Source organism: Nymphaea colorata, chromosome 12 (assembly GCF_008831285.2).
Source record: "Nymphaea colorata isolate Beijing-Zhang1983 chromosome 12, ASM883128v2, whole genome shotgun sequence".
Classification (NCBI taxonomy): Eukaryota; Viridiplantae; Streptophyta; class Magnoliopsida; order Nymphaeales; family Nymphaeaceae; genus Nymphaea; species Nymphaea colorata.
In genome coordinates this window covers 6,207,909-6,230,599 of record NC_045149.1, presented here as the reverse complement: position 1 = coordinate 6,230,599, position 22,691 = coordinate 6,207,909, and positions in this window count along the sequence as shown.

The following is a 22,691-nucleotide window of genomic DNA, read 5'->3' as shown; positions in this document are numbered from 1 at the left end:
CAATAGACAAATCAATGTTCAATATGCACAGTTAGTATGAAAAAAGTATGAAAGTAATATGAATAACTTGTGAAAAAAATACAAATCATATGATAAACTTGTTTATTGAGAAAACTATTTGTCCAATTACTCAAATATATCATTTGCACAAAAATACAACTTCATACAAATTTTATTTAGTTGATAAACTAGTTGTTTTAAATAAGTATTTAAAAAAGAGAAACGATCAAAGAATGTATGTGAAAATAATATAACACATCCTTGTAATCACCCCAATTTTTTCTAAAATGCTACACTTTTTTACCAAAACACAGAACCCAATTTTTGCGACCCAAATTAGATCTAAAACCCAAGTTCAGATCCAAATCAAGCATTTCAAACCCAAAATTCGAATCAAGTTTGAAACTACAAAATTTGAGTATCACACGTGCATGGACCCGCCCTTTGTTTTAAGGTCTTATTCTCACGCCAAAATAGGTTTTTAAGCCTAAGTCGTGCATCAGAACGAGTCAACAACCAACTGAACCAACTTGGAGTAAGCTTAATCAAGGTACAAGTTTCATTTTAGCTCTCTTGAGGACTTAGAGTTTTTAGCTTTCTTCGTCTATTTCCCTCTTCTTCATTCCTTCTCATTTTTCTTCTCCTTCTCCAACTTGGAGCAAGTTTCATCAAGCTACAACTCTTCAAGGGAGTACGAAGATTACTTGGAGCCCTCCTCTTCATCACCTCTTTTTCTTCCCTTCTTCGTCTCCCCATGGCCATACAAGATAGCTTTAAAATATTTATTTTAGAGTCAAGAAGCTATTCTTGAGTGCACCGAGAGCATGAGAAGGTGAAGTAATATTTCATTTTATGATTGAATCATGTTATCTCTTTTCTTGAATATAGTCTTGTTTTGCTTCTCTCATTTCCTCTCCTCTTCATCTCCCCATGACCATATAAGATAGCTCTTGAATCTCTACTTTAGTGTCAAAAGTTATGCTCAAGTGTACCGGGAGCATGAGAAGGTGAGATGATATTTCATTTTATGATTGAATCATGCTCTCTCTTTTTCCTTAAATATTGCTTTGTTTCAAGATATTATCCATGTATAGTTGGTTGATTTTTCATTTATATGTGAATGCACAGTGAGAATGAGATTTGGGTTTAGGGCTCATTATTCTTATGCTAATTTTAGAGGTTGAGACTTGTGCAAACCAAGGAAGACCCTCAAAAATATGTACATGTTAATATGCATTTGCATATCATCTTGCGTTAGTTTCATTTTTAATCATCTTATTAGGAACCAACGGTAGAAGATATTTCCTCGTAACAAATGAAATAAGTATGTTTTATGTTCATATATTTGAAATCATGCTTTCCAAAATATTTTCAAAAGAACTCTCTCTAATGTGGCTTTGAGACTTAACTTAGACTCTTACATGAGCCCAAACTCTCCTTTGATCTACATTAAACTTAAAGTCGGTTATCTCAAGTCATGTCTTGATTTTTAATCTCATGAAAATATGTATGTATATACATGTTATATTCATATATGTGCATGTGATTAGTTTCTTCATTCTCTCTCTACGTTTTTATATTTTACAAATTTTCATACATACCTGAATACATGTATATATGTGTTCTATTTTCTCTTTTTAGAATCTTTTATTTCTCTTTTCAAAACAAATATCTTCCCTTACAAATTTTTTTATACATACACATATACGTATGTATATGTATTTATCTTTTTTTCTAAAATCTCTCTTTCTATTCATATCAATATCATTTTTTACAAACTTTCATATATGCATATATGTGATGGTATGTACACTTAGATGTATATGTTTTTCTATCTCTCTCTCTTTTTCTTTTTTTTTTTATGAGAGTATTTCATCTTTTCCATTCTTTTTAATATTTTCCTCTCAAGATTTTTTTATTTACCGACTTTACTACGACAAAAAATCAAGTAATGATCCAATATTGAATTCATGCTTGATGGTCTACAACCCCAATTCATTTTCAAAAACTTTTCATTCTTATTTATGAAAGTTATCAAAACAAAAATATTAGTTGTATGTTATGGTAGGAATGGTTTTAGATGAATGTTATGGTAGAAATGCTTTATTCTCTTCTAATCATATATGATCAATGCATTCATACATTCATATTCACTTAATATCACTTATGACTACAAACACCTCTCCAAAGAACTTAAGCAAGATGGGATGAAGATCTAGATAGGTAGTAACTGAATTACAGCAAAATCTCAAACCTACTTAAAGTCTTAAGAGAACACTAAAGTGACTTCAAAATGATTTCTTAAGCTTTCCAAATGATATTTATAAAGATTTCTCAATTCTAGTTTTCTATAAAATATTTCATATTCTCAAGTAATTGTTCAAGAATCTTTTCAAAAGTTTGAAACATCAAATTTTCAATATTTTTCTACACCGCATATAGAATGAAAAGATATTTAAGCCAAAATGAAATGCATTAATAATAAACGTAGCCCTTGGATTGATTACCCACGGTAAAGGCACCGGAAACGGTCGATCCTCATACCGACGAGCGATTTCCTTTATCTCATTTTCAAAACAAAATTCATTTTTTTGGAGCACTCCAAACCAATACCAAATTTTGGAGATGCAAACAGATGGCGACTGAGATGGGACCCGTCATCTTCTATGATTATAATTGATGCATTTTCACTAACTTGAACATCTCATATATTGCCGATGATAAAACATGTCCCTACTTTAACCTTGAGGCATATCATTACATTGCTTGATGATTGTGTTTGTTTTCTTGCATGTAAGTCTTATTGAGGAGGATCAATCGTGTTTACTTAGATCTAGTATCAAATACAACCCTCCTAAATTTAAGACTTGTTTGAAAACAATATTTGCTATTTCATTTATTTTAATCATCATCTTAGGTAACATTGCATTAGAGACAACCGATTTAGCATGATTTCTCATATTTCAAAAATTTCTTATACCTATTTGTTCCGATCATCGTGTTGCTGGGCTTGCTCTTAGGCGGTAGCACATGACTAAGCCTTACAACTGGACCACACCTTGGGTGGGAAAGCACTTTTGTTAGTACCATGAGTGGTAATTTGTGGTATAACGACGACTAATGAAAAAGAAGTTGATGAAATCTACCCTTAGTTACCTAAGGAAGAATCTATACTAGTACTAAGCCATTCAGCTAAAGTATATGAGCATAACTTGACATTAGATTATCGTGACACAAAATTATCTCAATTAGGTCTCCATATCCATTTTGTCCAAAATTATTTCAAATGACATATGGATGCGCATAAAACCTTATGTGATGTTTTACAAGCTCATTACATACCTCTACTTTATATTGTCTTTGTCAACCTAATCAATCTTTTTTACTAATTTAATATCTACTCTTCAGAGTCATCATTCAAGATGTATTCTTTCCAACGTGGTGTTACCTTCCCTTATGATTGCATTCGTTTTGGGGAAGGACGCGAACGGTCTACTTACATCTCTCTTGAGTCTAAACCTTTGGCTCTCGAATGATATTGGTCTTGGCATCCCACCTTCTCTCGGATGTTTCCTCTTACTTTGAAGAATGTGGGTTAGAGACTGTGGAGTCGGAGGAATGCAAACAGTGAATGGAAATTTGGTGTATGTAATTGCCGAGCGATGGAACCCAAGGACCTCCTCTTTTTGGTTTCTATGGGGAGAAATGACAGTGTTATTAGATGAATTTGATGAAATACTAGACCTCATCACCCCAACTTGTGATCCAAATGATCAATTGGAGAAACAATTCCTCATGAACCCGATCAAAGTTAATGCAAATGACCTTATAGGTCACTTTACTGGACGAAAAGCTTGGCCTCTAGTAGAAAACTATGAGAGCCAAAGCATCAACCTGAAAAACTTGCATAAAGAATTTGGAGCCTATGTTGAACCTTTCACTTTACCTCAAAAAGCCATAGGAAAAATTAAACATTGTATGATGCTCTGCACAATGGGAGTGACCATTTTCACCGATGGAAGTGACCTCCTAGACGTTCGTATTGCCCAACTTTTTCGGATATGGGGGCACATTGGGACCTGACACTTGTCACTAGCAATGATAGCCTTAGTTTTTCTCTATCGAGGACTTACCCTCACTTTACTTCAAAATGCCATAGGAAAAATTAAACATTGTATGATGCTCTGTACAGTGGGAATGACCCTTTTCACCGTTGGAAGTGACCTCCTAGACGTTCGTATTGCCCAACTTTTTTGGATATGGGAGCACAGTGGAACCCGACACTTTCACTAGCAATGACAACCTTAGCTTTTCTCTATCGAGGACTCACTCGCTTCATCATTGGAGACGTTGATTTCATTGAAGGATGCACATATGCTTTGCAATTGTGGTTTCTCAAGCACGCGGGACCCCATGCCAGTCTATTCAGAAACACTGATGGAGCATTGACAATCTTAGAACAATATTGCCATTTGATCGAGCATCTGGATGGAGATGAGATCATTTAAGACTAATGTGATCGTCATCAGGGTCCGCCTCGATACACTCACCATCATCATGGGCATACCACACTCTTGGGACCTTATTTCATAGTTGATTATTGTGCTGATAGATGCATGAGACAATTCTCTCAAAAGCAGAAGATGGTTTCTTTGCATACACCAATCGGAACCATTCCTGAATTCGACCTAGTTTTTTTCAATGGGCGGCATTGTTTAGAGTAGCTCGATAGGAATGGAAGGTACAGATAACATACACTTGGTTCGCAGGCCTAGTGGTAAAGAAGGAATATGCCGAGTGGTGGAATGCCAACCGACCACCATCTATCATTCCTTAAAAGTTTATGTTGTCAACTTTGTACTCCTTATATCGTTTTCAATCGTTGTCATCCTTGTTAGCGTTTTCTTTGAATGTAACTTTTAAAAACTCTTAATGCAATATGAACCTTCATTTTTTCATCATTTCTTTCCAATGACTCTTCATTTTCCTGTATCACAAAGGTGAATACTTGAAAGCCAACAAGATGGTGGAAACTAGATCGCAAGTTAAACGGGCTCCTCAGAATGAATCTTTCGAGCTTAGGCCAGAAATACTTGGCCTCCCAGCAATTGAGCCAGAAGGCTACCACATGTTCCGGTTGTTCATGGAGCGATTTCTAAGGGAACAAGAAGAACAAAAGGCCCTGATGGTTACTCCAGAATCAGAAATTGAAAAAGCTGCCAAGCAGAAGAGAAAAAAAAAAACAAAGCTTCTCCTACAGATCGGGATGAAGATCATTTGGGTTCAGATTCAGCAAGTAGTAAGGAGGAAAAACCCGAACTGCTTCCTTTCAAGAAGAAAAAGATAACAAAGAGAAGCAAGTAGGGAAAAGAAACTACATTGGAAAACAGCTCGCCTAGCTCTATCACCACTGGAAGTTCGGAAGAGAAACCCAGAAGAAAGAGAAAGCCCACCAAAAAAGGTAGAAAGACAAAGAAGTACATCCCCAGCAGCAGCTCGGACAGTGAGAGTTCTGTAGAGAAAGTAAAGGAGATCAAGGGCAAGAATTAGTCGAATCAAGTGATGATAAAAGTCTGACTAAGCGCAAGTTTTATGAAATGGAGAAAAGAGTGAACAATCTTGAACTTAGGAAAAAAGGAAAATGCTCATACTTATGTGAGAATTACTACCTTGGTATTGAAGGGAACGAAGGCGTGAAAGGCTTGCCTAAGAAGATCATCAGATATGATAGAACCACCTGCCCACATGTTCATCTTTCAACCTTCTTCAATGATTGCTACAAAATCCAGATAAATAAAAAAATTTTGTTTCGCTATTTTTCAAGAAGTCTTGAAGGCACCGCCACACATTGGTAAGAAAATGTCAACCCAGTCGAGCTAAAGGAATTTGACAAATTGATTAACATATTTGTCGAAAGATTTGAGCAAAACGCTCCTATGGCTCCAACCCTCAGTAACATTTGTAGTCTCCATTAGAAACAAGGAGAAAAGGCTCGATGATTTATCCAAAAATGGAGAATTCAATGCAACAAGTTGAAGAAGCCCATTTCTGAAACACAAGCTTTGTCAGTCACAAAGAAAAATCTTGCTGAGCCCTTGAAAAGTCTCATCCGCAATGCTCCGATCAAGATCTTTGCCGAATTGATTGAACAAGCAAAATCAATAGAGGAAGGAATTGAGGAAGGTGATTTTGATGGAATCATTGCTTCTAAGTACGAAGAAGATGGAAAGAAAGGAGGAAGGACACAGTTGCCTGCACACTTCATAGCTAATGCCGACATTCAAAAGGACAACGACAACAATTATAAGCATGACAAAGAAGTTAGTCACAAGAAGAACGTGCAGTTTCCCAAAGGCAATGATGAAAGGAAAAACAAATGCCCAGGCTGGGGTTATGATAGAAAATTCACTCTTCTCAGTCAATCTCACGAGAAGATCCTAGAATACCTCTTCGCCAAAGGAACTATCGTCTTGCTGAAAGTATCAGAGCCTCCGAAAATGATGGGAGGAGATAAAGAAAAACTGTGTAAGTTTCATCGTGCCCTTGGTCATGACACTAAGGATTGTTTTTTTCTAAAAAATGTTATCCAATATTTCATCAACAAGGGTCTCAAGATTGGTGATGATAGCCTCCCTGAGGTATTAAGGAATCCATTTCATGACCATGGGAAGGTGGCAGTAGCCATGATTACCATAGGCACTCCACTCCCATATGGGTTTACAGGAGCACATCCAACCTTGTGATGGAAGCAGTTCACACAAGGTCATGATGATAAATCAAGGTAAGAAACATATGTATTTTATTGCTATGATGAACGACAAGACAAAAAGTTTACCCAAAAAACTTCTCATAATCCCAAATGCTTTTATCCTATGAGGCGACGATGATGTATCATCATATAACTCTTCGAACGAAGATCCATGCTACTTGGATGAGGTTCTTCCCTTGAAAGAGCGTATGGTTGAGAGAGATTGGATTCGACCCTCTAAGGACCAGTCAATTACCTTTTCAAAAAGTGATCTCTCAAAATGAGGATATTACCATGTAGATGCTCTTTACATTGTCGTCCAGGTCAATGGGATAACTGTGCCACATGTATTGATCGATGGAGGAAGTGGCTTAAATATTTGTCCTGATTTCATGGCCAAAACTTTAGGATTTCGTGAAGACAAATATCGCTTCGATGATATCAAGATCTATGGATACGATGGCCGAGACACAGTAGCGGAGCCACCGTGGGGCAGGCGTGGGCGCCTGCCCACGCCAGCCAAAAAAACTCCACGAGTTTAGTGGAGTGTCGGTCTGCCTCATGCCCATCTACACGCTATGCTGCCCACGCCAAACATGGATCGGGTCCAGCAATTGATCCAGCTCCAGCCTCCAGAAAACATAAGGCGCCCAAATTCACCCGAAAGTTCGCCCAAATTCGGCCTATTGATTCTGTCTGCCTGCAGCCCGCCCAAATTCACCCGAAAGTTCGAAACCGAAAGACAAAAGTAAAACTGCCGAAGGGTGAAGCCGCGAAGGCGAAGGGGCGAACCGGCGAGTGAAGGGCAAGGCTGCAGGCCCACAACCGCGCAGCGGCGCAGGCTCGCAGCGGAGCAGCAGCCAGCAAGGGTTTCAGCTTCAGCTCTGACTCCTTTTTCTTTTTTCCCCTTCTCCTCCTCTCTCTCTGTAAGGAAAAATATAATTCCTTTTCCCACTTGTTGCAGTTGCAGCCTTTCACCCAGATTTCGTTGGGAATTTGAGAGGGAAACAGAGGAATAAGGTGTTGCCGTGTTGGGTGGGGATTTTGGGGAACGTCTTCTGGGAGACAAGCTAAGCCTTCCTGTGGTGAGAGTCTGCTTCTTCTTCTTCTTCTTGAATCATGAACGAATTGTTATTATCGTTTCTTCTTGAATGGTGTTGGGTTTTCACTTTTCATTTGTTTTCCCCTTTTCAACGGTTTTGCCTCAACGCTTTTTTCCTTACATATTTATTTATCATGTTTTGCATTACTTGCTAGTCTTGCTTCTGTTTTCGTTCAATTGTCAACCTAAATCACCAAACATTGGGTCTGAGTTGCATATTCTTGTCCCAAAGTGTGATGGTTTCCTGTTTGACTGTTCTGAAAAAACTGTTCACTCGCACTTTCTCTTCCATCATCCTCTTCAACGTTCCTCTTGCTTGTGTCTTCCTGTTCCACTGTGTCCTGGTTCCATGTTTGACTATTCTGAGAAAATTCTTCACTGACAATTTCTCTCACATCATCCTCTTCCCCATTCGCATTCTCTGCATCTTCCTGTTCCACCTTGTCATTAATGATTCACCTTATTTGGAATGTCAATCACATCAGTCATCCACTTCTCATTCTCTCCTTCCAATGAGAGTATTACTGTGTTGTTTTGCTGCTCAAATTGGCCAAGATTTTCTTCAGTTCCCTGGGCGCCATGGCCCACAGTCTCATTCTCTATAGCTTCCTCTTTATCCTTAAGATCCTTGGCATCTTCATGAGTGACCTCAGGTGTTTCAATACTGCTTTGCTGCTCAAATTGTCCAAGATCTTCTTCAGTTCCCTGATCGCCATGGCCCACATTCTCATTCTCTAAAGCTTCCTTTTTATCCTTAAGATCTTTGGCATCTTCATGAGTGACCTCATGTGTTTCAACATTGCTTTGCTGCTCAAATTGGCCAAGAATTTCTTCAGTTCCCTGATCGCCATGGCCCACAGTCTCATTCTCTATAGCTTCCTCTTTATCCTTAAGATCTTTGGCATCCTCATCAGTTACCTCAGGTGTTTCAATATTGCTTTGCTGCTCAAATTGGACTTCTTCAATTCCCTGATCACCACTGCCTGAGCATTGATTTTCCATGATCGCCCATTTGCGTTTAAGAGCCTTGGCATCACCATTTCCAGCCTCTTCCCTGTCCGGAATAATTTCAACATCGCCACCAGTTCTGATGATGAGGGGAAGATTGATCAGCTTGTGCCAGACCGATCTTCATCTATATGCGTTAATGCCAATGGCTGGTAGGTTGGGTGTAAGTAGGATGATCATATTTTCCCAATTGTTTGTGTACTATCTGTATATATATATATACACTAATTGATAAAAGAAGAGGGACATACTGGTGGCAGCCTTGTGAGTTGTGACTATGGCCTATCTCTCTTCCCTCCAAGTTAATATATGCAAGTTTTCTTGAATTTTTTTAGAATAGTGTTTGTGTCTAGGACAGATGTCGGATCTGTTCCTATTGAGTTTTAATTAAATTAGGATCTTATTTACTCATTTTATTTCTAATTTGTTTTTGCTTTAGTTCCAACATGTGTAATTGTTGGCTGGAGGTAATGTGCTTTGAGTTAAGACTTGTTTTATTTTAGTGTTTATAAACATTGCAGAATATTTATATTTTTAACAAGTACTTAAGAGGTCTGGTTTTCAACCTTAATCAAAGTGGGCTCCATAGATAGGAAGCTTAAGAGGTCTGGTTTTTATCCTCAATCAAAGAGGTCATGTCTTCACATGTTCAATAGCTATGTACTATATACTACTGCCCCATAGCCAAAAATTTCTGGCTCCGCCACTGCCGAGACATGAACAACAAAGGTACCATCGACATGAGCGTGATCATCAAAAACATTAGTCATTGCATTATATTCTATGTGGTGGATGTCCCACCATCATATAACTTTTGGGACGACCTTGGATCTACCAAGTATGAGAAATCCCATCCACTCTTCACCAGTGCCTCAAAAGGAATTTTGGCCCATCAGTCAACACCGTACATGCTGAGGATCCAGTCGAAAGGTTGGTGCAACCAATGCTCCCTAGGCCAATTGATTTCGTGGATGTGCCCAACATAAGAACAACGAAGGATAGACCTTTGGAAGAATGGATGCAAAACATGGACATAGGTGAATCATTCGGGAGTGCTTAGACTGTTTCGAGTATTCATCTGAGTTATCAAAAACACCCATTGTATGTTCATTTCATGAAAAGCCCTAAGGGATTTCAGTTATTTCTAAAAGGTGGCTATCATCCACTCACTAGCCTAGGGAAGAACGAAGATGGATCTTGTAGTGGATTAGTATCCATTTTCAAATGAACATGAGAGGTCTGGGATATCATGAAGAAATTTGAAGATCTTGTGGGCTGATAGTATTTACCTTTGTTTCAAATCCTCCCATGAAATTTGTAATCTTAAACCTCTTTTTGTCTAGTCTCATGAGAAGACCCCTTCTATGAACTAAGAACTAAGAACTTTTTTTTGTATGTGCAATGCAAGTAATCTTTTGTTGTCAATTTTAATTTCATCCAATTCTTTCATTTATCCTCTTCTTTACAGGATGTCAGAACTCAACATGTCTTAGTTTCTTTTTTTTTCCCGGAAGTCCCCCCCAGAAAGCATTTGTCAGACAAGCAGTCGGTGAAATAGAATCTATGATAGTACCTGAGTCAGAATTGTCGAAATTCACTCAAATTCAAAAACAAGAACATCCGTTGTCCTTAGTTAATAATCCAATTGAAGAGATTAACATTGGAACCAACGAGGATCTTAAAATCCTTCAAGTTGGTACCAGTTTGTCAGTAGACAAGAAGAAAAGATTGGTGGACTTTCTTATAAGTGACCAAGAAGCATTTGCTTGGACCTATGAAGATATGCCAGGCTTAGACCCCCAGTTGGTTGAACATCGTTTGCCCTTAAATCCTAATTGCAAGTCAGTTAAGCAAAAGTTGTGCAAGATTGATCCTCGACTAAAAAGGCCTGCAAAAGAGGGATTAGAAGACCTACTAAAGGCAAAATTCATTCGTGCCATCGATTACTCAGAATGGTTGGCTAATATCGTGGTGGTTCCCAAGAAAAATGGCAAGGTCAGATTATGCATCGACTTTCGATACCTGAACAAAGCCATGTTGAAGGATGATTATCCACTTCCAAACATTGATATATTGGTAGACAGTACCGCAGACCATGCCATGTCCTCTTTCATGGATAAATATTCAGGATATAACCAAATCAAAGTAGCAGTCAAGGATCAACCTAAGACCGCTTTGACTATGCTCTGGGCACTTTTTGTTACACGGTGATGCCATGGCCGCTATCTTCCATGACCAGATACACAAAATCATGGATACATATACCGATGACATATTGATTAAGTCTAAGGGAAGAGATGATCACATTGAAACCCTTGCTTAGGTATTTGAGAGACTTTTACAATACAAGCTTTGTTTAAATCCTCAAAAATGTGTATTTGGGGTTGAATCAGGTAAACTTTTGGATTTCATGGTGAGCAAAAAGGGGATTGAGATGGATCTTACCAAAGCTAAAACAATCATTGGGTATGTCACCACCTATCAATATCAAGGGACTGCGAAGTTTGCATGGGCGAATTCAGTCCATCAGACGATTCATTTTCAACCTAACCATGAGATGCAAACCATTCAACTAGCTGCTTAGGAAAGATGTCAAGTTTGAATGGGGTTTTGAGTGCCAACAGTCATTTGAAAAGATCAAGAAATACCTTCTAAATCTGCCAATTCTAAAACCCCTAGTGCTGGGAAGACCATTGCTGCTTTACATTACAGTGAATGAGTCAGCATGTGGTGGCTTTTTGACACAATATGAGCAAGGAAGTCGCATTGAGCATGCAATTTCTTACATTAGCAAAACTTTTGTCCAGTACAAAAAGAAATACTTTTCAATAGAAAAAAACTTGTCTAGCATTGGTTTGGATGTGTCAGAAGCTGAGACATTATTTGTTAGTTTGTGAGGTCAAGATACTCTCCAAGTTAAATCCTTTTAAGTACATCTTGGAACAACCATTCTTTAGTGAATGGATCGCCAAATGGCAAGTTCTGCTGATACAATATGATCTTGAAATGTGTCCTAGAAGTCAATCAAGGGACAAGCAATTGCAGATCAATTACTAAACATTCTCCAGTACGAGGAAATCAGAATGAACGATGAGTTTACAGACGAATACATACTAAGTTTGGAAATAGTTTCGATATGAAAGATGTACTTTGATGGATCCAGAAACGTGATGGGAGCTGGTATAGGCATTTTACTCATCACTTTGAAAGATGAAATGATCCTGTATTCTTTGAAACTCGACTTTTCATGTACATATAACATGGCTAAATATGAAGCCATCATACAAGGACTTCATTCTTTATTGAGTTTTCAAGTAAAAAGGGTGCATGCCTTTAGTGACTCTAAGCTTATCATAAAAAGAGAAGGTAACCCTATTGCTGATGGCCTCGCGAGCCTAAGATCCACCATCACCTTTCGAACCAATGAATCAATTCGTTCTTTTGAGATTGGAATATTAGAACATCCTACTTTTGAAAGAATGACACATGTTCATTATATCCAAAAGGGGAATACACCTTGGTACCATAACATCAAAAGGTACTTTGAAAGCGGAGAATTCCCAACTGGAATGCCTAAAAATGAACAAAAAACAATTCAACATATGTCAACAAGGTACTTTATTCTTGCAGGAGTGCTATACTGACGTGGATTTAGTACTGAATACTCTCGGTGCCTTGATGAAGATGAGACAAATGAAGTCGTCAAAGAGTCACATCAAGGAGACTATGGGGGCCATATCGGTTACCAAACCCTCACCAAACAGATAATTCGAGCAGGATATTATTGGCCTACTATGCAAAAAGATTGTTACCAGTTCGTCAAAAGATGTAAAGAATGTCAACTGCATGCTCCGTAATCCATGCACCAGCCTCTCACTTGCATTCTGTAACATCTCCTTGGCTATTTTCAATATGGGCATTTGATGTAGGCAGACCAATATACCTTGCAGCTTCCAATGGCCATAAATATTTTCATGCTGCAACAGACTATTTTACCAAGTGGGTAGAAGTCATCACACTCAGAACAATTGAAGGGCATCATGTAGTGTCTTTCATTCATAAAAATCTTCTTTGCAGATTTGGAGTCCCTCATGATATAGTATCTGGTAACGAGACTCATTTTAGAATGAAAAGATGAGGCAGTTGTGCAACAAGTACCGTATCATGCATAATTTTTCAGCTCCTTATTTTCCCTAAGGCAATGGGCAAGCAGAGACCACAAACAAGATCCTAATCTGCGTCTTGGAACAGACAATAGAAACTAAAAGTGACTAGCAGGAAAAGATGTATAACACTCTATGAGCATATTGCACCACTATGAGAACTCCAACAAATCCGACTCCAACAGAGCTAGTCTATAGAACAGAAGTGGTTCTACCATTACATATACTGAAACCCACTTTGAAGTTCGCTTCTCTCATAGACCTTCTACTAAATCAATATCAACAGAAAAGGCTAATGCAGCTCGACTTGCTAGACGAAAAGAGGCTAAAAGCGGCTAAACATGCTGAAGCCTATCACCAAAGGGTGGTCAAACAGTTTGCAAGTCAGTTATCGAGAGACAGTTCAAAGTGAACGACTTAGTCCTACAATCTGTGGTGTACCTCAGAGGACGACTGCTAGGTAAGTGGGCACCAAATTGGGAAGACCCATATATTATTAAGGAAGCTTTGCCCCAAAATTCATACCGACTGATTGATGCTGATGGGGTGGAACTTGCCGATCCTGTTAATGCCCTTCACCTCAAGAAATTCTATGCCTAGTCCTTTTGTATTCACTTTCCAATCAATGACAAATATTTATGTTTTCACTTCCAATCTACTATTCAGTCTGAATTCTTCCCAGTCGTAAAACATGACAATTACATTGAGACATTTTTTTTTTATTATCGATCAAGATTTGAGAGCAAACCCATGCACGTAAAGGGTAAAACATGCAATATGAGGGCAACCCACATAGGTAAGGGGTCAAACCTACAATGCAAGCCAAAGCAACCCATTTCAATGGGGTTAAACCTGAATTCAATATTGGCAAAACCCGTGCAGGTAAGGGGTTAAACTTGCAACTTAAGCTCAAACAACCCATTCAAGTGAGGGGGTAAGCCTGAAACATCACTCTGCACATGTTTTGTTTGAAAAATCTTGGGTGCTTATCTTTGTCACTAAGCATAGCTAGCACCGGCTTAGTAACAAAGAGGTGCATCTGTAATCACCAAAAAAAATTTTTAAAATGCTACGCTCTTTTACCAAAACGCAAAACTCAATTTTTTGGATCCAAATTAGATCCAAAACCTAAGTTCAGATCCAAATCAAACATTTCAAACCCAAAATTCGAACCAAGCTCGAAACGACAAAATTTGAGCCTCACCCGTGCATGGACCCTTCATTTGTTTTAATGTCTCATTCTCATGCCAAAACATGTTTTTAAGTCTAAGTCATGCACCAAAACGAGTCAACAACCAACTGAACCAAAATTGGATTTGGAGCGAGTTCAGAGTTGCTCAAAACGGCGTCGACCACCCATTTGAAACAAAAAACCACTTTTATACATATTTTAAATAAAAAGAGGGGTTTTATGCTCATTTTATTTTATTTTATCTCACTTTTATTTCATATTATTTTATGACTAAGACGTGTTGTCATGCACAATGCGCGACAGCGCGCGATCGCAAGCGTAGTTGCGGCAACGGTTGCGCGTTGCTGCGCGCATGCGCTGCCAAAGTGCTTAAACCCCATTTTTCTTCAAAAATCATCATTGGAGGGCATTTTTAAATATTTTTAGTGAGCATTAGCCCTACCTACACTTCAAAAATGAATTTTCAGGCCTAATAGCCAATCATACTTAGGCAAAACCTATTTCTTTTCAAAAAAACTGAAAATAATGCAAGATTATTTGAAATTCATATGAAAATGTTATGAAATTCAAAAGAATTTAAATTTTGAGTTTTGGTTCCAAAACTCTCTACAAGAACCCCCATTATCTCGCCTCTTGGGCATGAGCTAGCCCTTAGAGAAGCTGTAGTGCATTTTCACTTGAAGACTTACAGTTTTTAGCTTTCTTCCTCCATTTCCTTCTGGAAGTCTCCTTTTCATCATCTTGGAGCTCTATTCAAGGTGAATCTAAGATCATCAAAGCAATGGTGATCATTTTTCCCCAAAATCATTCTCACTAGATGTATGTAATCAACTTCCCACTCCATTCTTTTTTTTGTTTCTTCTCTTCTTCGTCTCCCCATGGCCATATAAGATAGCTCTAAAATCTGTATTTTGGAGTCAAGAAGCTATTCTTGAGTGTATTCAAAGCATGAGAAGTTGAAGTAATATTTCATTTTATGATTGAATTATGCTATCTCTTTTCTTGAATATAGTCTTGTTTTGCTTCTCCCATTTTCTTTCCTCTTCATCGCCGCATGGCTATATGAGATAGCTCCCGAATATCTATTTTAAATTCAAGAAGCTATGTTCAAGTGTACCGGGAGTATGAGAAGGTGAGATGATATTTCATTTTATGATTGAATCATGCTCTCTCTCTTTCTTTGAATATTGCTTTGTTTCAAGATATTATCCATGCATAGTTGGTTGATTTTGGTTGATTTTCCATTTATATGTGAATGCACGATGAGAATGAGAGTAGGGTTTGGGACTCTTTATTCTTATGCTAAATTTAGAGGTTGTGACTTGTCCAATCCGGGGAAGAACCTCACGAATATGTATATGTTAATATGCATTTGCATGTCATCTTGCATTAGTTTCCTTTTTAATCATCCTATTAAGAACCCTGATGAACATCTTATCATATGGTTTGGTTTTCTTTCATACCCAATGGTGGAAGATATTCCCTCATAACAGACAAAATAACTTTGTTTTATGTTCATATATTTGAAATCATGCTTTCCAAATATTTTCGAAAGAACCCTCTCTAATGTGGCTTCTGAAACTTAGCATACACTCTTACATGAGTCCAAGCTTCCCTCCGGCCTAAATCAAACTTGAAGTCAGTTATCTCAAGTTATGTCTTGATTTTTAATCTCATGAAGATATGTATGTATATACATGTTATATACATATATGTGCACATGATGATTTTCTTCCTTCTTTCTTTGTGTTTCCATATTTTACAAATTTTCATATATACATGAATAAATGTATATATGTGTTCTATTTTCTCTTTCTAGAATCTTTTATTTTTCTTTTCAAGACAAATATTTTCCATTACAAATTTTCTTAGACATACACATATACATATGTATATGTATTTCTCTTTTCCTCTAAAAATCTCTTTTCCTATTCAAATCAATATCATTTTTTACAAACTTTCATACATGCATATATGTGATGGTATGTACACGTATATGTATATTTTTTCTATCTCTCTCTCTCTTTCTTTCTTTTTTTTTTTTATGAGAGTATAATATCTTTTCCATTCTTTTTAACATTTTTCTCTCAAGGACTTTTTATTTACCGACTTAACTAAGGCAAAAAATCAAGTAATGATTTAATATTGGGTTCATGCTTTATGGTCTACAACCCAAATCCATTTTCAAAAACTTTTCCTTTTTATTTATGATAGTTATCAAAACAAAAAATCTTAGATGTATGTTATGGTTGGAATGCTTTTAGATGAATGTTACAATAGGAATGTTTTATTCTCTTCTAATCACATATAATCAATGCATTCATACATTCACATTTACTTAATATCACTTATGACCACGAACACCACTCCAAAGAACTTAAGTAAGATGAGATGGAACTCTAAGTAGGTAATAACTGAATTAGAGCAAAATCTCAAGCCTACTTAAAGTTTGAAGAGAACACTAATGTGACTTCACAGTGATTTCTCAAACTTTCTAAATGATATTTATAAAGATTTCTCAATTCTAGTTTTCCCTAAAATATTTCACATTATCAAGTAATTCTTCAACAACTTTTTTAAAAGTTTGAAACATTAAACTTTCAATATTTTTCTACACTGCATATAGAATGAAAAGATGTTTAAGCCAAAATGAAATGCATCAATAATAAATATAGCCCTTGTATTGATTACCTGGAAATGTGTCGGGAATGGTTGATCCTCATACCGACGGGCGAGTCCCTTTATCTCATTTTCAAAACAAAACTCATTTTTCTGGAGCACTCCAAAACTAATACCAAATTTTGGGGATGCGAGCAATCCTTAAACAACTTAAAGACATAGAAATCAAATATGACAATTTATGAGTATGAAGAACTTATTGAGAAAATTGATAAGCTAACAGTTAAAACATCTTAACCAACTATGTCAAAATTAAGGAATAAATATTTGTTCATAAAAATAAAATATGAAAATCTAAAAGATCAAGATCAAATTATTTATCAAAAGGACTTAGGAATAAAACTAACCAATATTTTACAACTTCTAAGAATTAGAAGGTCACTTAAAAGATCAAAACAAATAAATACAAACCAAGAAATTTATTTGGACACAAAAAATAATATTGGAGTTAAAACTCTACTAAAAGATGAATACGATGACACAAGATGATAAGTCAAGTCCTTAATAAGAATTTCAGTACAAAACTATATGACATCACATGTATAAAGCAGTAATCCAACTTTACTTAAGTATTTATAAAAGAAAAAGATTATGGTTATCCTTCAAGACAACCATATTATGAAATGAAAGATAGTTTTAGATAAAGCGCTCGGGTCTACTGGGCCTTAAAAATGCGCTTGGGCCAACTTGGCCCTTGCTTGGGTTGACATTTGGACGAGACTGATTTTAATTATTTTTATTAATTTTAAATATACTTATATGTATGCATATCATATAAATATTTTAAATTTTCATACTAAATTTGAAATGGGCCCAGGCACAGCTACTTGAAATCATTTGTGAATCGGAACGGTTAAAAATGTATTTCGATTATAAAAAATAAAATTTGAAAAGTACTAAGACATCAAACATATATTAAAAAACTAAAAAATGATATAAAAGCTTTATGATATTGAAAAAAAAATTATAAAGAAGCTTCCCGCCCGTTCCCCTTTGCTTGTAAAAATTTTTTCCTTTCTATTGGTGGTTTCTGTACGTTAGTGAAGACTATTGGTGGTCTCTCTCTCTCTCTCTCTTGTTTATTCCTCATAAACGTCTTCCCTAACACCAGTACACCACCCAACACCAACATTCGGAAGCAAAGTTGGGCGATTGGCCTGCTGAAAGAGAAGAAAGAGGAACTGAGGCAGAACGATAGTCGGAAGGAGAATCGATAAGAGAAACACCTCTCTCTCTCTCTCTCTCTCTCTCTCTGTCTGTTGTTTATGTTCCCTGTTGATAAACAAATTCTCTTTGTTTGTTCTTAGGTTTGATTTTGCTTTTTGTTCTGTTCTTGGGTTCTCTCTCGAACATTTCTTTTTGTTTTGTTCTTTGTTTTGTTTTTTTTCATTGTTTTGTTCTTGGGTTGTTTCACTTTTGTGTGTATGTTTTTCTCCTGATATTCTGTCATTCTATAATTTCTCCTATTGTTTTGTCACTTTTCCACATTTGCAAGATGGAAAAGTGGGGAAATTCAAGTCACATTTCTCCTTGCCACTCTGGCATTTAGCAGATGCACTCTATAAACTATGTGCCCAAAAATTATGATAGCACTCAAGATTTGGCTCTCGAGTAAATGAAATGTTCATAGTCCGGCTGTTTCCTTTTCACCCTGTAACGTCAACCACTGGTCTCAGGTTCTTGACTTTGCAGACGCAGGTTTACTTTTGCTGGTTACTGTTAGAAAAAGAGCAGAGTCTACAATCATGAGTATCTATTTCCGATTCTCTTGCAAGATTTTGAATTGTTCATTTTCAAATCCTTGAAAAGTTTTATTTATATCTTTTAGACAAATTAAGCAAAAACAAGAATCGAGTTCAAAGTTTCAACGTAGGAGATCACATTCCCATGGTTAAAGCTTAAAAGGATCTTGGGTAATTAGTTTTTGAGTTGGTCTATACGGATCATTTGGTAGCAAGAACAACATGTGAATGTTGTATACATCTACCCCAAAGATATTTAGGAAACACTAGTTGAAACTATAGAGCATTTACTTAGTGTTTAATTTTAGATATGCCAAACAATGCCTGTTCTGTAAGTTGATACCTAAGCCAAAATTCAAATAAGATTTTGTAATGTAGTTTATAAATTCTCGATGATTAATTTTAGACTCCTGAAAAATCTTCATCTACTGATAGGTTTGAAAATAAGAGATCATATTTGGTGGTTTTGCATTTTGGAAAAGGAAAACTTAAGAAAATACATCTTTGAAGTGTAATGTCTAATCCCTGTTCAATTATTTTTGCGTACATGGAATTTGTTTTGAAGACAGAGACAAAAGTTTGAGAATTCAAAGATGTTCATTTATAAAGATCTTGTTGAAATTGGTTCTACTATTTTGTGTGATGGTTTATACAAGTTGAATGTGAAGATCCAATCTCCTGAATCGTTGGTTTCTAGTCGTTGTATAAGTGACAATAAGCGTAGTACCATAAAGGATGATTCGTACATGCTATGGCACCGCCACTTGGGTCATATCTCTGAAAAGAGAATAAGGAGACTCTTAAATGAAGGGATCTTACGATCTCTTGATTTTACAGATAAAGGCATATGTGTAGATTGCATAAAGGTAAAACAAACTAACATATATAAAGAAGGTGCCGAACGATGTACTAAAACATTAGAAATTGTTCACACAGATGTTTGTGGACCTTTCCCTCCTTGTTATACAAGCGAAAAGTATTTTGTCACCTTCATATATGACTATTCTCGGTATTTGTATCTCTACTTAATCTTTAAAAAATCCGATGTATGTCAAGTTTTTCAAGGACTATAAGAAAGAAGTGGAGAAACAAACCGATGAAGTTATCAAGATAGTCAGATCAGATAGAGGTGGTGAATATTATGATAGGTTTACTGAGATGGGACAAAGGGAATGACCATTAGCACAATTTCTAAAAGAAGAAGGCATTGTGCCTCAATGCACTATGCCTGGCAGCGCCTACCAAAATGGTGTTGCTGAAAGAAGAAATCGTACACTTAAAGAAATGGTTCGAGCTATGTTAAACTATTCGACTCTCTCTCTAACTTTGTGGGGTGAAGCTCTCAGAACAGCAGTGCATATTCAAAATAGGGTTCCTATTAAGGCTGTTCCCACAACTCCTTACGAATTGTGGACAGGTAGAAAACCTTCTCTCTCTTATATGCACATATGGATATGTCCTACTGAAGCTAAATTGTACAATCCGTACATAAAAGCCTTTGATCATATAACAACTAGTGGTTTCTTTATTGGTTATCCAGAAAGATCGAAAGACTACAGGTTTTATTGTCCATCTCATACACCACATATTGTGGAAACAGATAAGGCTAAATTCCTGGAAGATGGCTCATTTGGACTAGATGCATTACAAAACTTCATTTTTGAAGAAATACAGGATACTAAAAGTAGACCTGCTAAAGAGAATGCAAGTGTGTATGATTATGTTGTCTCTCATGATGGCATGAATGCAAATCATATAGGTAATGCATCATATCCAGATGAATTAAATGTAGATCATACTGATGAACACGAACATGATGTAGACATACAAATTGAAAATGATTAATTACCTGTTCGTAGATCTGCAAGAGCCAGGAGATCTGCCATATCATAAGACTATGTGGTATACCTATAAGAGCCTAGTGATTTCATAGATGTTGATGATGACCATTTCACATTTATTGAAGCCGTTGAAAGCAAACAATACAGACAACTGGATTAATGTCATGAAAGAATAGCTTGACTCTATGGCTAAAAACCAGACATGGAGCCTTGTGTCGTTGCCTGAAGGAGTTAAACCCGTAGGGTGTAAATGAGTCTATAAGACCAAGAGGGGCTCTAAAGGTAACATAGAGAGATACAAGGCAAGACTGGTTGCTAAAGGATTCACACAAATGGATGACATTGACTATAATGAGACATATTCATCTGTCTCTGCTAAAGAGTCAATGAGGATTGTCCTTGCACTTGTAGCTCATTTTGACTTAGAGCTACATCAGATGGATGTGAAAACGGCTTTCTTAAATCGTGATTTGAATGAAGAGGTATATATGGATCAACCTCAAGGGTTTTCTGAGAGTGGTAAACATCATTTGGTTTGCAAGCTTAATAAAGCGATTTATGGACTTAAACAGGCCTCACGTCAATGATACATTAAGTTTTTCGAAGTCATTACAACTTTTGGGTTTACAGAAAACATCATTGATCGATCTGTGTATCTTAAGACATGTGGGAGTAAGCTCATAATTTTGACTTTATATGTGGATGACATTTTACTTGCTTCAAATGATCTTCAATTGCTAACAGAAATCAAACATTTTCTCGCATCTCATTTTGAGATGAAGGACATGGGTGAGGCTTCATTTGTTCTCGGCATTGAGATTCGTTGAGACAGATCTAAATATGTTTTAAGTCTCTCCCAATCAGCATACATCAATAAAGTTCTTAAAAGATATGGGATGGGGAATTGTTCTCCTATCTCGGCACCCATAGCTAAAGATGATAAGTTGAGCCTAAATGATTGTCCAAAGGATGAATTTGAAAAGACACAAATGATCAACATTCTATATGCATCAGTGGTTGGCAGCTTGTAGTATGCGTAGATTTGCACTAGGCCTGACATTTCTTTTGCTGTTGGCATGCTTGGTAGATTTTAGTCTAGTCCAGGCATTGCACGTTGGAAGGCCGTAAAGAGAGTCATGCGATACTTGCAAGGGACAAAAGATTATATGTTGACATATCACAAGGTGGACCATTTAGAAGTGATTGGCTATTCTGACGCCGAACTTGGAGGATGTACCGATAGTAGAAAGTTTACTACTGATTTTGTTTTCCTTCTATCAGGAGGTGCCATCTCATGGGGGAGCAAAAAGCAGACTGTGACTGCTACTCACATCATGGAAGCAGAATTCATTGCATTATATGAGACTACATCGCAGGCAATTTGGATAAAGAATTTCATTTCACAGCTCAAGATAGTTGAATCTATTGATAGACCACTTAAGGTTCACTGTGATAATGAAGCTGCAGTCTCCTTTTCCAATAACAACAAAAGTACTACTTCTTATAAGCATATGAAACTTAAGTATTTTGTTGTTAAAGAACGAACAGAGAATCAGCTAGTGTGTATTCAACACATTCGAACTATAGATATGGTTGCAGATCCTCTTACTAATGCGCTAGCATTTGGTAAGTTTTTTGAACATGTAAAGAGGATGTGTTTGTGTAGTTCAATGTAAGCACACTATTATACAAACATTTATGAATGTGATCACATACAGTTTGTTGATTCTCATTAAGTTTGTTGTCTATTTATTTTGTATTCTCATTTGTTTGTTGAGAAGTTTTGTAAGACAACAAAGGTGGGACCTTGGAATAGATTTTAAGGCTAATCCATTCATTTTGTTTACCCTTGATATCGACTTGAACTAGTGGGAGATTGTTGAGATTTCTCCATCTGGATAGTCCTGCGTCGATACGGGTTCATATCCATTTCGGACCGTTAAGTATAAATACTCATGTCTTGTGATGGAGTGAGATACATCAAGTTTTTTTCGTCTGAGTAATCGGTCCCCTTAGCGATACGTGAATTGCCTGTCCCCATCACTGGGCTGCTATGGCTGAGGAGAGAAACCCATTGCCACTGCCGCCGCCGCCACCGCTACCTCCGCAGGGGAATGACTCTATGGGGACTGGAGCCGTTCTACCAACAGCTGCCGACATTTAGTCGGCGGTCGCCTCTACAGGTTCTACTTCCGCCCTATGAAACACATGGATTG